We start from the raw sequence: 13,181 nt of genomic DNA on the forward strand, positions 1-13,181 counted from the left end.
TGGCTCTACTATGATTTGTAATATTTTGAATGTTTATTATATAAGTATTCGTATTAGTACTCAAAAAAAATTGTTTTTATAGGCACCAGAAAATAAGAGAATCTTGAGAAAGATATTATGATATTTACATATGATACTGTTTGGTCAAGTCACCAAAGTCATTTAATTTGAGCACATGCATCTCAATATAATGGAAGGGCTTAAAGGAAATATCAAAAAGAGGTATAGAAATTCTCTAACATAACTCCACATGCACGTGCAACGCACGTGCTAATAAACTAGCAATAAATAAAATGGAAGAAGCTAGCAGAAAACATAGGTAACAACATCTCGGTTAGAAACTTCGTGGACAGCGGTTGACCATGTCGCCAGAGCTGATGGATGAAAATATAGATTTGAATATTTATGATAGCTTGAAATAAGGGAATTGTGTATTGGCATATGTCGGGGTGACGGCGGCGGTGGCAGAAATAAATCACAGACGTTATTGGGAGCAGACTTGTTGCGATTTGCAGCACGATCTGGACTAAATTTTGATCGTCCATTAAAGATAAATAGTTCTTGATCAAGAAAATTTTAGTTGTACTAAAGATTGTTAAGAGAAAGAAATAATAACACAAAATAAAGAAGCACAGGGGCAGTAAAGTTGTTTTTCATTTATGATTGATCACAGAAGTCGGGCAAAACCTTAGCTCTATAGACACCCAGAAAAGGAGAGAATATAGAGAAAGAGATTATGCCATTTTCAAACGAGTTTAACAGTGAGTTTGGTCAAGTTGTCAAAATCAATTTATTTTAAGCACGTGCGGGTCAAAGCTAAGGTTTTGTGGTCATTTTTCTGTGTAATCAAGCACGGATTTTAAGGTTGTTTAGGGATATAAGAAACTAATAAAGTTATTGATTGCCTTTTGTTGGGAGATAAATTTCGCAAATTGCTAGAATCCTATTATTTTTTTATACTAAATTGAAATGGAGTTTGTATTCTCCTTGATATCTATTTACGTACATTATTTATGTTAAAAGAACAATATAATAGTACTTTCTCGATCAAAGTATATCCAATTTTATGTGAGTACGTGTAGCTCAATATATATAATCAATTTTATGTGAGTACGAGTAGCTCAATATATTGGGAGGGGCTAAGACAAAAATTAGAAAAAGAGCTCTTCGAATTTCTTGACACGACTGGCATGCACGTGCAACGCGCGTGTCGATAAACTTGTAATAAAATAAAATGGAAGGATCTAGTAGAAAATGTAGTTAAGAAAAACTTGTGGCTGAACATAAAAGTGGTTCCAAAGATCATACTTAGGTGGCAAGATTTTATGATGATACAACCTTGTTCTTGGTGCCACCTTTTGACTTCCTCACGAAGGTTCTGAAAGTTGCTGGTCTAGAATGTCTTTATGGGGTGATTTTAAAGTTTGCACATCATGTACCTAGTGAAACATCCTTACCACCAGGATCCAATCAACCCCAGTATGTCGATGCACCACGAATAACATCCTCTCAAGCTGCGTATCATGCAATGCCATCTGTGGAAAATGTTTCACAGATGAACTACAACCAGGTTAACCGAGAAGATCTAAAGCCTTCAATTGACTATGGTTCTGTAACTGATGCATACCCCATAAATCCAATGCAGCCAAGTAATACTGCAGCATACCCCAGTAAACTTGTACACCAAAGCAATACTGCAACACCAACCCAAGCTTGGAAGGGCTTAAAGGAAATATCTAAAAGTGGTCTAGACATTCTCTAACATAACTCGACATACACGTGCAATGCACATGCCAATAAACTAGTAATAAGTAAAATGGATGGAGCTAGCAGAAAATGTAGGTAACAACATCTTGGTTAAAAGCTTCGTGGACAGCAGCTGACCATGTCGCCCGAGCTGGGGGCTGAAAATATAGATATGGAAATTTTTGATAGCTTGAACTAGGGGAATTGTGTATTGGCATATGTAGGGGTGACGGCGGCGGTGGCAGAAATAAATCACAGACGATATTAGGAGCAGACTTGTTGCGGTTTCAAGCACGAACTAGATTAGATTTTGATCGTCCATTAAAGATAAATAGTGCTTGATCAAGAGAATTTGAGTTGTACACAAGATATTTAAGAGAAAGAAACAATAGCACAAAAAGAAGAAGCAGAGGAGCAGTAAAATTGTTTTTCATTTGTGATTGAACGTAGAAGTCGGGCAAAACCTTAGCTGTTATAGACACCCGGAAAAGGAGAGAATCTTGTGAAAGAGATTATGCCATTTAAAGAATAGTTTAACACCATGTTTGGTCAAGTCGTCGAAATCAGTTTATTTTAAGCACGTGTGGGTCAAAGCTAAGGTTTTGTGGTCATTTTTCTTTGTAACCAAGCATTGATTTTAAGGTTGGTCAGGGAGATAAGAAACTAATAAAGGCATTAATAATATTTTGCATGAAGATAAATTTAGCGAATTTCTAGAATCCTATTATTTGTTTTATTCTAAAAAGAAATGGAGTTTGCATTCTCCCTGATATCTATTTACGTACATTATTTTTGTTAAAAGAACAATATAATAGTACTTTCTCAATCAAAGTGTAACCTATTTTATGTAAGCACGTGCAGCTCGATATAATAGGAGGGGCTAAGGCAAAAATTAAAAAAATAGGTCTCAAAATTTATCGACATGACTGCCATGCACGTGCAACGCGCGTGCTGATAAACTTGTAATAAAATAAAACAGAAGGAGCCAGTATAAAATATAGTTAAGAAAAAATTGTAACTGAAATTAAAAGTGGTTCCAAAGATCGTGCGGGGGTGGCAAGATTTGATGATGGAACAACCTTGTTCTTAGTGCCACCTTCTGACTTCCTCACGAAGGTTCTTAAAGTTGCGTGTCCAAAACGTCTTTATGTGGTGGTTTTAAATTTACACATCATGTACCTAGTGGAATATCCTTGCCACCAGGGTCTAATCAACCTCTGTATTTAGATGCACCACAGATAACATCCGTTCAAGCGGCATATGATACAACACCATCAGCGGAAAGGGTTTCGCAGATGAACTATAATCAGGTTACCCGAGAAGATCTGAAGCTTTCAATTGAGTATGGTTCTCTAACTGATGTATACCCCAGAAATCCTTTGCAGCCAAGAAATACTACAGCATACCATGGGAATCCTGTACATCAAAGTAATACTGCAGTACCAACCTAATCAAGGGTCTCTTTAACCCCTGAAATTATTGCAACCCTAGCAAAGATGCTACAAGCTAACAAGTTATCAAGTGTGGTAGGAACAACCACGCCTGTAGGACCTTCTGCTGGTATGCCTTCATCAGATGTTGTTGTCACACCTGAAAAAGTGCAGCAGCAACCTTAGAGATATGAACAGCAAGCTCTTGGTAATGCTTCCGATCACATGGCACGGTTTGGTAGCCAGTTTAACAACCAAACACGAGTTTTCTCACAGCTTAAAGCTCATCCGCAAGTCTTGAAAACCCCAAACCATTATTCTCAAGGGGCCACTAGTTTTAGCCAAATGCAAGAGCACAACGTCAACTTTCAAGCACAAGGTGGTCCTCCTCAGACATCGACCTGGGCCATCATTTCTCAAGATACACAGTTCTCTGCCCATCCCCATGTTGATCTACATCTTCAGTTTGGTAGACATAAAGATGCTATGAGAGGTTCTTAGAGGGTTCATGGCACAGGTGCCTTTGGACATTATGGTTCATATGTTCCTCAACAACCAACAAATGTTGCTTCATTTCCCAACCAGACTCATGATGCTAATGTTTCCTAGCCACAAGTTGGGATGCCCGTTGCCTCTTGGATAGGGCTTCCAACTCAAATGTAGCAGCTGCAATCTGCACTTTATAGGTCTGTACAAAAGGAGGGATCAGAACCGAAGGTTGACTAGAACGATCGCTACCAGTCAACTCTAATGTTTGCATCTAATCTCCTTTCTAAGATACACCAGCAAAAGCCAAATAGTCAAAGTGGGAAAAGCTTAGACAATCATTGAGAAGATCTCTTTGAGTTAGGTTGCTAATGTTGCACTTGAATGTTGCCCTGATCCGGCATAACTTCAGACAAGGAGATGAAGTCGCGCACCTACTAGCTAAGGAAGCTCTTACCCAGTCCAGTATAAATAAAGTGTTCTGCCTAGTGTGGCTTCCCCCCCCCCCCCCCTTTGTCGAAATCCATCTGTGGCAATATCACGAAAGGACTGCCTCTTTTGTGAAAAATATCAATGTACTTACTACTAATATGCTTGCTACTCATGGAAAATTAAATGTCCTGCCTGACATAAGTCCTAGAAACTCTGTAGGTTCTATGTCTAACGCATTGTCTACTACTTGTGATGCGCCTGCTAGATCTACTATGTCGAAACTTTTAGCCCATGAGGGCTCTATTGTGATTTGTAATATTTTGAATGTTTATTATATAATTATTCATATTTGTACTCAAAAAAAAATGTTTTTATAGGCACCAGAAAATAAGAGAATCTTGAGAAAGATATTATGATATTTACATATGAGACTATTTGGTCAAGTCGCCAACATCATTTAATTTGAGCACATGCATCTGAATATAATGGAAGGGCTTAAAGGAAATATCAAAAAGAGGTCTATAATTCTTGTAACATATCTCGACATTACACGTGCAACGCACCTGCCAATAAACTAGTAATAAATATAATGGAAGGAGCTAGAAGAAAACGTAGGTAACAACATCTCGGTTAGAAGCTTCGTGGACAGTGGCTGGCCATGTCGCCGGAGCTGATGGATGAAAATATAGATATGAAAATTTATGATAGCTTGAAATAAGGGAATTGTGTATTGGCATATGTAGGGGTGATGGTGGCGACGGCAGAAATAAAGCATAGACGTTATTGGGAGCAGACTTGCTGCGATTTCTAGCACGATCTGAACTAGATTTTGATCGTCAACTAACGATAAATAGTTCTTGATCAAGAAAATTTGAGTTGTACTCAAGATTGTTAAGAGAAAGAAATAATAACACAAAAGAAGAAGTACAGCAGTAGTAAAGTTATTTTTCATTTATGATTGAATGAAGAAGTGGGGAAAATCCTTAGCTTTTATAGACACAAAGAAAATGAGAGAATATTGATAAATAGATTATGCCATTTAAAGATGAGTTTAACAACGTGTTGGCTCAATTCGTCGAAATCAGTTTATTTTAAGCATGTGTGGGTCAAAGCTAAGGTTTTGTGGTAATTTTTATTTGTAATCAAGCATGGATTTTAAGCTTGGTTAGGGAGATAAGAAACTAATAAAGGCATTAATAGCCTTTTGCTTTGAAATAAATTTAGCAAATTGCTATAGTCCTATTACTTGTTTTATACTAAATTGAAATGCAGTTTGTATTCTCCATTATTTCTATTTACGTACATTATTTGTTAAAAAGAACAATATAATAGTAATTTCTTGATCAAAGTATAACCAATTTTATGTAAGCACGAGTAGATCAATATAAGGGGAGAGGCTAGGACAAAAATTAAAAAAAAGGGTCTCAAAATTTTTTGACATGACTGGAATGCACGTGAAACGCGCATGCCAATAAACTTGTAATAAAATAAAATGGAAGGAGCAAGTAGAAAATATAGTTAAGAAAACCTTGCGACTGAATATAAAAGTGGTTCCAAAGATCATGCTGGGGTGGCAAGATTTGATAATGGAACAACCTTGTTATTGGTGCCACATTCTGATTTCCTCACAAAGGTTCTGAAGGTTGCTGGTCAAGAATGTTTCTATGGGGTGGGTGGTTTTAAAGATTGCACATCATGTACCTAGTGGCACATCCTTTCCACCAGGGTCCAATCCACCTTAGTATGATGATGCACCACGAATAACATCTTGTCAAGCTGCATATGATGCAATGCCATCTGTGGAAAGGGTTTCACATATGAACTATAATCAAGTAACCCGAGAAGATCTAAAGCCTTCAACTGACTATGGTTCTCTAACTAATTCATACCCCAGAAATCCTGTACAGCCAAATAATACTGCAGCATACCTCAGGAATCCTGTATACCAAAGCAATACTACAGCACCAACTCAAGCAGAGAACTCTATAACACCTGCGCTTACTGCAAACATATAAAAGATGCAACTAGCTAAAAAGTTATCAAGTGTGGAAGGAACAACCGTGTCTGTGGGACCTTCTACTGGTATGCCTGCATCACATGTTGTTGTTGCACCTAGAAAAATGCAGCAACAGTCTTGGAGATATCAATAGCAAGCTCCTGGTCAAGCTGCCGATAACAGGGCACAGTTTGGTAGCCAGTTTTACAATTAAACACAAGTTTTCTCACAGTTCAAGCTCATCCGCAAGTCTTGAACACGTCAAACCATTATTCTCAAGGGGCCACTAGTTTTAGCTAAATGCAAGAGAAAACCTCAACTTGCAAGCACAAGGTGGTCCACCTCATACATCGACCTCGGCCATCATTTCTCAAGGTACACAGTTCTCATCCCAGCCCCCTATTGATCGCCAGCTTCAGTTTGGAAGACATCAAGATGTTGTGAGTGGTTCTGGGAGGATTCATGGCATAGATGCCTTTGGACATTATAGTTTATCTATTCCTCAAAAACCAACAAATCTTGTTTCATTTCCCAACCAGACTCATGGTGCTAATGTTTCCTAGCCAGAAGCGGGTTTTCCTGTCGCCTATGGGATAGGGCTTCCAACTCAAATGCAGTAGTTGCAATCTACACTTTATGGGTCTGTACAGGAGGAGGGATAAGAGTCGTAGGTTGATAAGAACGAACGCTACCAGGCAACTCTAATGTTTGCAACTAATCTCATTTCTAAGATACACCAGCGGAAACCAAATAGTCAAAGTGGGTAAGGCTCAAGCAATCATTAAGAAGATCTCTATGAGTAAGGTTGTTAATGCTGCACTTGAAGGCTCCCATGATCCGGCATAATTTCAGACAAGGAAATGCAGTCGCGCACCTACTAGTTAAGGAAGCTCTTACTCAGTCCTGTATAAATAAAGTGTTCTACCTAGTACGGCCTCCCCCCTTTTGTGAAAAACTAGTTGTGGAAATATCACAAAGGGACTGCCGCTTTGTGAAAAATATCAATGTTCTTGCTACTAATATGCTTGCTAGTCTTGGAAACTTAAATGCCTTGTGTGACATAAGTACTAGAAACTCTTTTGGCTCTATGTCTCACACATCGCCTGCTACTTGTGGTGCGCCTTCTTGTTCAACTAAGTCCAAACTATTAGCACATGAGGACTCTACTACGGTTTGCAATATTTGGAATGTTTATTATATAAGTATCCGTATTAGTACTCAAAAAAAAATTGTTTTTATAGGCACCAGAAAAGAAGAGAATCTTGAGAAAGATATTATGATATTTACATATGAGAGTGTATGGTCATGTCGCCAACATCATTTAATTTGAGCGCATGCATCTCAATATAATGGAAAGGTTTAAAAGAAATATCAAAAAGAGATCTCGAAATTCTCTAACATAACTCTACAAACACGTGCAGCGCACGTGCCAATAAACTAATAACAAATAAAATGGTAGGAGCTAGCAAAAAACATAGGTAACAACATCTCGGTTTGAAGCTTCGTGGATAGCGGATGACCATATCGCCTAAGCTGGTGGATGAAAATATAGAAATGGAAATTTCTGATAGCTTTAAACAAGGGAATTATGTATTGGGACGGTGGCAGTGGAAGAAATTAATCAAAGACGTTATTGGGAGCAGACTTGTTGCAATTTTCAGCACGAACTGGATTAGATTTTGATCATCCATTAAAGTTAAATAGTTCTTGATCTAGAAAATTTGAGTTGTACACAAGATTGTTAAGACAAAGAAACAATAACATAAAAAGAAGAAGCAGAGGAACAGTAAAATTGTTCTTCATTTGTGATTGAACGTAGAAGTGGGGAAAAACCTTGGCTTTTATAGACACCCATAAAAGGAGAGAATCTTGAGAAAGAGATTATGCCATTTACGGATGAGTTTAACAGCGTGTTTGGTCATGTAGTCGAAATCAGTTTATTTTAAGCATGTGTGGGTCAAAGCTAAGGTTTTGTGGTCATTTTTCTTTGTAATCAAGCATGGAATTTAAGGTTGGTTAGGGAGATACAAAGCTAATAAAGGCATTAATAGCCTTTTTCTTGGAGATATATTAGCAAATTGCTAGAATCCAATTATTTGTTTATACTAAATTGAAAAGGAGTTTGTATTCTCCTTCGATCATATCTAATACGTACATTATTTTTTTAAAAAGAACAATATAATAGTACTTTCTTGATCAAAGCATAACCAATTTTGTGTAAGCACGTGAAACTCAATATAATGGGAGGGCTAAGACAAAAATTATAAAAAAAAAAGTCTCGAAATTTTTCGATATGACCAGCATGCACGTGCAACACGCGTGCCGATAAACTTGTAATAAAATAAAATGGAAGGAGCTAGTAGAAAATGTAGTTAATAAAAACTTATGACTGAACGTAAAAGTGGTTCAAATGATCGTTCTGGGGTGGAAAGATTTGATGGTGGAACAACCTTGTTCTTGGTGCCACCTTCTGACTTCCTCACGAAGGTTCTTAAAGTTGCTGGTCCACAACATCTTCATGGGGTGGTTTTAAAGTTTGCACATCATGTACCTAGTGGCACATCCTTGCAACCAGACTCCAATCAACCTCAGTATGTCGATTCACCATAGATAACATCCTCTCAAGCTAAGTATGATGCAATGCCATCCGTGGAAAGGGTTTCACAGATGAACTATAATCAGGTTACACGAAAAGATCAAAATCCTGCAATTGACTATGGTTCTCTAACTGACGCATACCCCAGAAATCTTGTGCAGCCAAATAACACTGCAGCATACCCCGGGAATCCGGTACACCAAAGCAATACTATAGCACCAACCCAAGCAGGGGTCTTTTTAACACCTGAACTTATAGCAACCCTAGCAACGATGCTACCAGCTAACAAGTTATCAAGTGTGGTAGGAACAACCACGCCTGTAGGACCTTCTGCTAGTATGCCTGCATCAGATGTTATTGTCACACCTGGAAAAGTGCAGCAGCAGCCTCAGAGATATGAACAGCAAGCTCCTGGTAATGCTTCCGATCACATGGCACAGTTTGGTAGCCAGTTTAACAACCAAACACGAGTTTTCTCACAGCTTCAAGCTCATCTGCAGGTCTTGAACACGCCAAACCATTATTCTCAAAGGGCCACTAGTTTCAGCCAAATGCAAGAGCATAAACTCAACTTGCAAGCACAGCGTGGTCCTCCTCAGACCTCGACATCTACCATCATTTATTTAGGTGCACAGTTCTCAGCCCAGCCCCATGTTGATCGGTAGCTTCAGTTCGGAAGACATCAAGATGTTGTGAGTGGTTCTGGGAGGGTTCATGGCACAGATGACTTTGGACATTATAGTTCATTTGTTCCTAAACAACCAACAAATATTCCTTCATTGCCCAACCAGATTCATGGTGCTAATTTTTCCTAGCCACAGGCTGGCATGCTTGCTGGCTCTAGGATAGGGCTTTTAGCTCAAATGCAGCAATTACAATCTACAGTTTATGGTTTGTACAGAAGGGGGGATGAGAACCGCAGGTTGACAAGAACGAACGCTACAAAACAACTCTAATGTTCGTAGCTAATCTCCTTTTTAAGATACACCAGCAGAAGCCTAACTGTCAAAGTGGGCAAGGATCAGATAATTATTAAGAAGATCTCCTTGAGCTAGGTTGTTAATGTTGCACTTGAAGGCTCCTCTGATAAGGCATAATTTTAAACAACGAACGGTAGTCGCGCACCTACTAGCTAAGGAAGCTCTTACCTAGTCCAGTATAGATAAACTATTCTACCTAGTATGGCCTCCCCCTTTGTGGAAAACCAACTTTGGCAAGATCACAAAGGGACTGCCTCTTTTGTGAAAAATATCAATGTACCTACTACTAATATGGTTGCTAGTCTTGGAAACTTAAATGTCCTGTGTGACATAAGTCCTAAAAACTCTTTTGGTTCTATGTCTAACGCGTCATCTACTACTTTCAATGCGCCTCGAGTTATACTAAGTCCAAACTGTTAGCCTATGAGGGCTCTACTATGATTTGTAATAGTTTTAATGTTTATTATATAAGTATTGGTATTAGTACCCAAAAAAACTTTTATTTTTATAGGCCCCAGAAAAGAAGATAATTTTGAGAAAGATACTATGATATTTACATATGAGAGTGTATGGCAAAGTTGCCAAATCATTTAATTTGAGCACATACATCTCAATATAATTTAAGGGTTTAAAATAAATATCAAAAAGAGGTCTCAAAATTCTCTGACATAACTCGACATATACGTGCAACGCACGTGTGAATAAACTAGTAATGAATAAAATGAAAGGAGCTAACAGAAAACGTAGGCAACAATATCTCAGTTAGATGCTTCCTGGACAGCGGCTAACCAAGTCATCGAAGCTGGTAGATGAAAATATAGATATGGAAATTTATGATAGATTGAACTAAGGGAATTGTGTATTGGCATATGTAGGGGTGGCTGCAGCAGTTGTAGAAACAAATCACAGACATTATTGGGTGCAGACTTATTGTGATTCCCAGCACGAACTAGACTAGATTTCGATCGTCCATTAAAGATAAATAGTTCTTGATCAAGAAAAACTGTGTTGTACTCAAGATTGTTAAGAGAAAAAAATAATAACACAAAAACAAGAAGCAGAGGAGCAGTAAAGTTGTTTTTCATTTATGATTGAATGTAGAAGTGGGGAAAATCCTTAGCTTTTATACACACCCATAAAAGGAGAGAATCTTGAGAAATAAATTATGCCATTTACAAATGAGTTTAATAGCGTTTTTGGTCAAGTCGTCGAAATCAATTTATTTTAAGCATGTGTGGGTCAAAGCTAATGTTTTGAGGTCATTTTTCATTGTAATCAAGCATGGATTTTAAGGTTGATTAGGGATATAAGAAATTAATAAAGGAATTCATAGCCTTTTGCTCAGAGATAAATTTAGCAAATTGCTAGAATCCTATTATTTGTTTTATACTAAATTGAAATTGAGTTTGTATTCTCCTTCATATATATTTACGTACATTATTTTTGTTAAAAGAAAATATAATAGTACTTTCTCGATCAATGTATAACCAACTTTATGCGAGCACGTGTAGCTCAATATAATGGGAGGAGCTAAGATAAAAAATAAAAAAAGAGGTCTCGAAATTTTTCGACATGACTGGCATGCACGTGCAACGCGGGTGCTGATAAACTTATAATAAAATAAAATGGAAGGAGCTAGTAGAAAATGTTGTAATGAAAAACTTGTGATGAACATAAAAGTGGTTCCAAAGATCATTCTGCGGTGGAAAGATTTGATGATGGACAACTTTGTTCTTGGTGCCACCTTCTAACTTCCCCACGAAGGTTTTGAAAGTTGTTTGTCTAGAACGTCTTTATGGGGTGGTTTTGAAGTTTGCACATCATGTACCTAGTGGCACATCCTTGCCACCAGGGTCCAATCAACCTCAGTATGTCGATGCACCACGGATAATATCCTCTAAAGCTATGTATGATGCAATGCCATATGTGGAAAGGGTTTCACCGATGAACTATAATCAGGTTACCGAAAAGATCTAAAGCCTTCAATTGACTATGGGTCTCTAACTGATGCATACCCCAGAAATCTTGCAAGTAATACTGCAGCATACCCCGGGAATCCTATACACCAAAGGCATACTACAGCACCAACCCAAGAAAGGGTTTCTTTAACACCTGAACTTATTGCAACCCTAGACAAGATACTCCCAGCTAACAAGTTATCAAGTGTGGAAGGAGCAACCACGCTTGAGGACTTTCTACTGGTATGACTACATCAGATGTTTCTGTTGCACCTGGAAAAATGCAGCAACAGTCTTGGAGATATGAACAGCAAACGTCTGGTCAAACGCAGCTTCAAGCTCATTCGCATGTATTGAACAAGCCAAACCATTATTTTCAAAGGGCCTCTAGTTTTAGCCAAATGCAAGAGATAACCTCAACTTGCAAGCACGAGGTGATCCTCCTCAGACATCGAACTCAGCTATCATTTCACAAGGTACACAATTCTTAGCCCGGCCCCATGTTGTTCGGCAGCTTCAGTTTGGATGACATCAAGTTGCTGTGAGTGGTTCTAGTAGGGTTCATGGTATAGATGCCTTTGGACATTATGGTTCATCTATTCCTCAACAACCAACAGATATTGCTTCATTGTCTTACCAGACTCATGGTGCTAATGCTTCCCAGCCACATGCTGGCATGCCTATGGCCTCTGGGATAGGGCTTCCAAGTCAAATGCAAAAGTTGCAATTTGCACTTTATGGGTCTGTACAGGAGAAGGGAACAGAACCGTAGGTTGACAAGAACGAACACTACCAAGAAACTCTAATGTTTATAGCTAATCTTCTTTCTAAGACACACCAGTAGAAGCCAAATGGTCAAAGTGGGTAAGGCTCAGGCATTGATTGAGAAGATCTCCTTTAGCTAGGTTGTTAATGCTGCACTTGAAAAATCCCCTGATTCGGCATAATTTCAAACAAGGAAATGCAGTCATGCACCTACTAGCTAAGAAAGCTCTTACCCAGTCCAATATAAATAAAGTGTTCTACCTAGTACGGCCTCTCCCTTTTGTGGAAAACAGGTGTGACAAGATCACAAAGGGACTGCCTCTTTTGTGAAAAATATCAATGTACTTACTACTATTATGCATGCTAGTCTTGGAAACTTAAATGTCCTGAATGACATAAGTCCTAGAAACTCTTTTGGTTCTATATATAATGCATCGTCTACTACTTGCGAGGAGCCTCCTATTCTACTATGTCCAAACTATTAGCCCAGGAGGGCTCTACTATGGTTTGTAATATTTTGAATGTTTATTATATAAGTATCTGTATTAGTACTCAAAAAAAACTTTTGTTTTTATAGGCACCAGTGAAGAAGAGAATCTTGAGAAAGATATTATGATATTTACATGTGAGAGTGTTATGTCAAGTCGCCAACATCATTTAATTTGAGCACATGCATCTCAATATCATGGAAGGGTTTAAAAGAAGTATAAAAAAGAGGTCTCGAAATTCTCTGACATAACTTGACATACACGTGCAGCGCACGTGTCAATAAACTAGTGATAAATAAAATGG

The 13,181-nt window shown here is 38.2% G+C and overlaps 4 pseudogenes; all 4 read left to right on the forward strand.

Annotated features, from left to right (window-relative positions):
• The first annotated feature begins 190 nt into the window (after window positions 1–190).
• Window positions 191–4,007, forward strand: LOC132643721 (flowering time control protein FPA-like; annotated as a pseudogene).
• Window positions 4,008–4,579: 572 nt separating this feature from the next.
• Window positions 4,580–6,875, forward strand: LOC132643722 (flowering time control protein FPA-like; annotated as a pseudogene).
• Window positions 6,876–8,475: 1,600 nt separating this feature from the next.
• Window positions 8,476–9,722, forward strand: LOC132643723 (flowering time control protein FPA-like; annotated as a pseudogene).
• Window positions 9,723–9,867: 145 nt separating this feature from the next.
• On the forward strand, window positions 9,868–12,510 carry LOC132643724 (flowering time control protein FPA-like; annotated as a pseudogene).
• Window positions 12,511–13,181: the final 671 nt, after the last annotated feature.

The sequence above is a fragment of the Lycium barbarum genome, chromosome 6, assembly GCF_019175385.1.
Source record: "Lycium barbarum isolate Lr01 chromosome 6, ASM1917538v2, whole genome shotgun sequence".
Lineage (NCBI taxonomy): Eukaryota > Viridiplantae > Streptophyta > Magnoliopsida > Solanales > Solanaceae > Lycium > Lycium barbarum.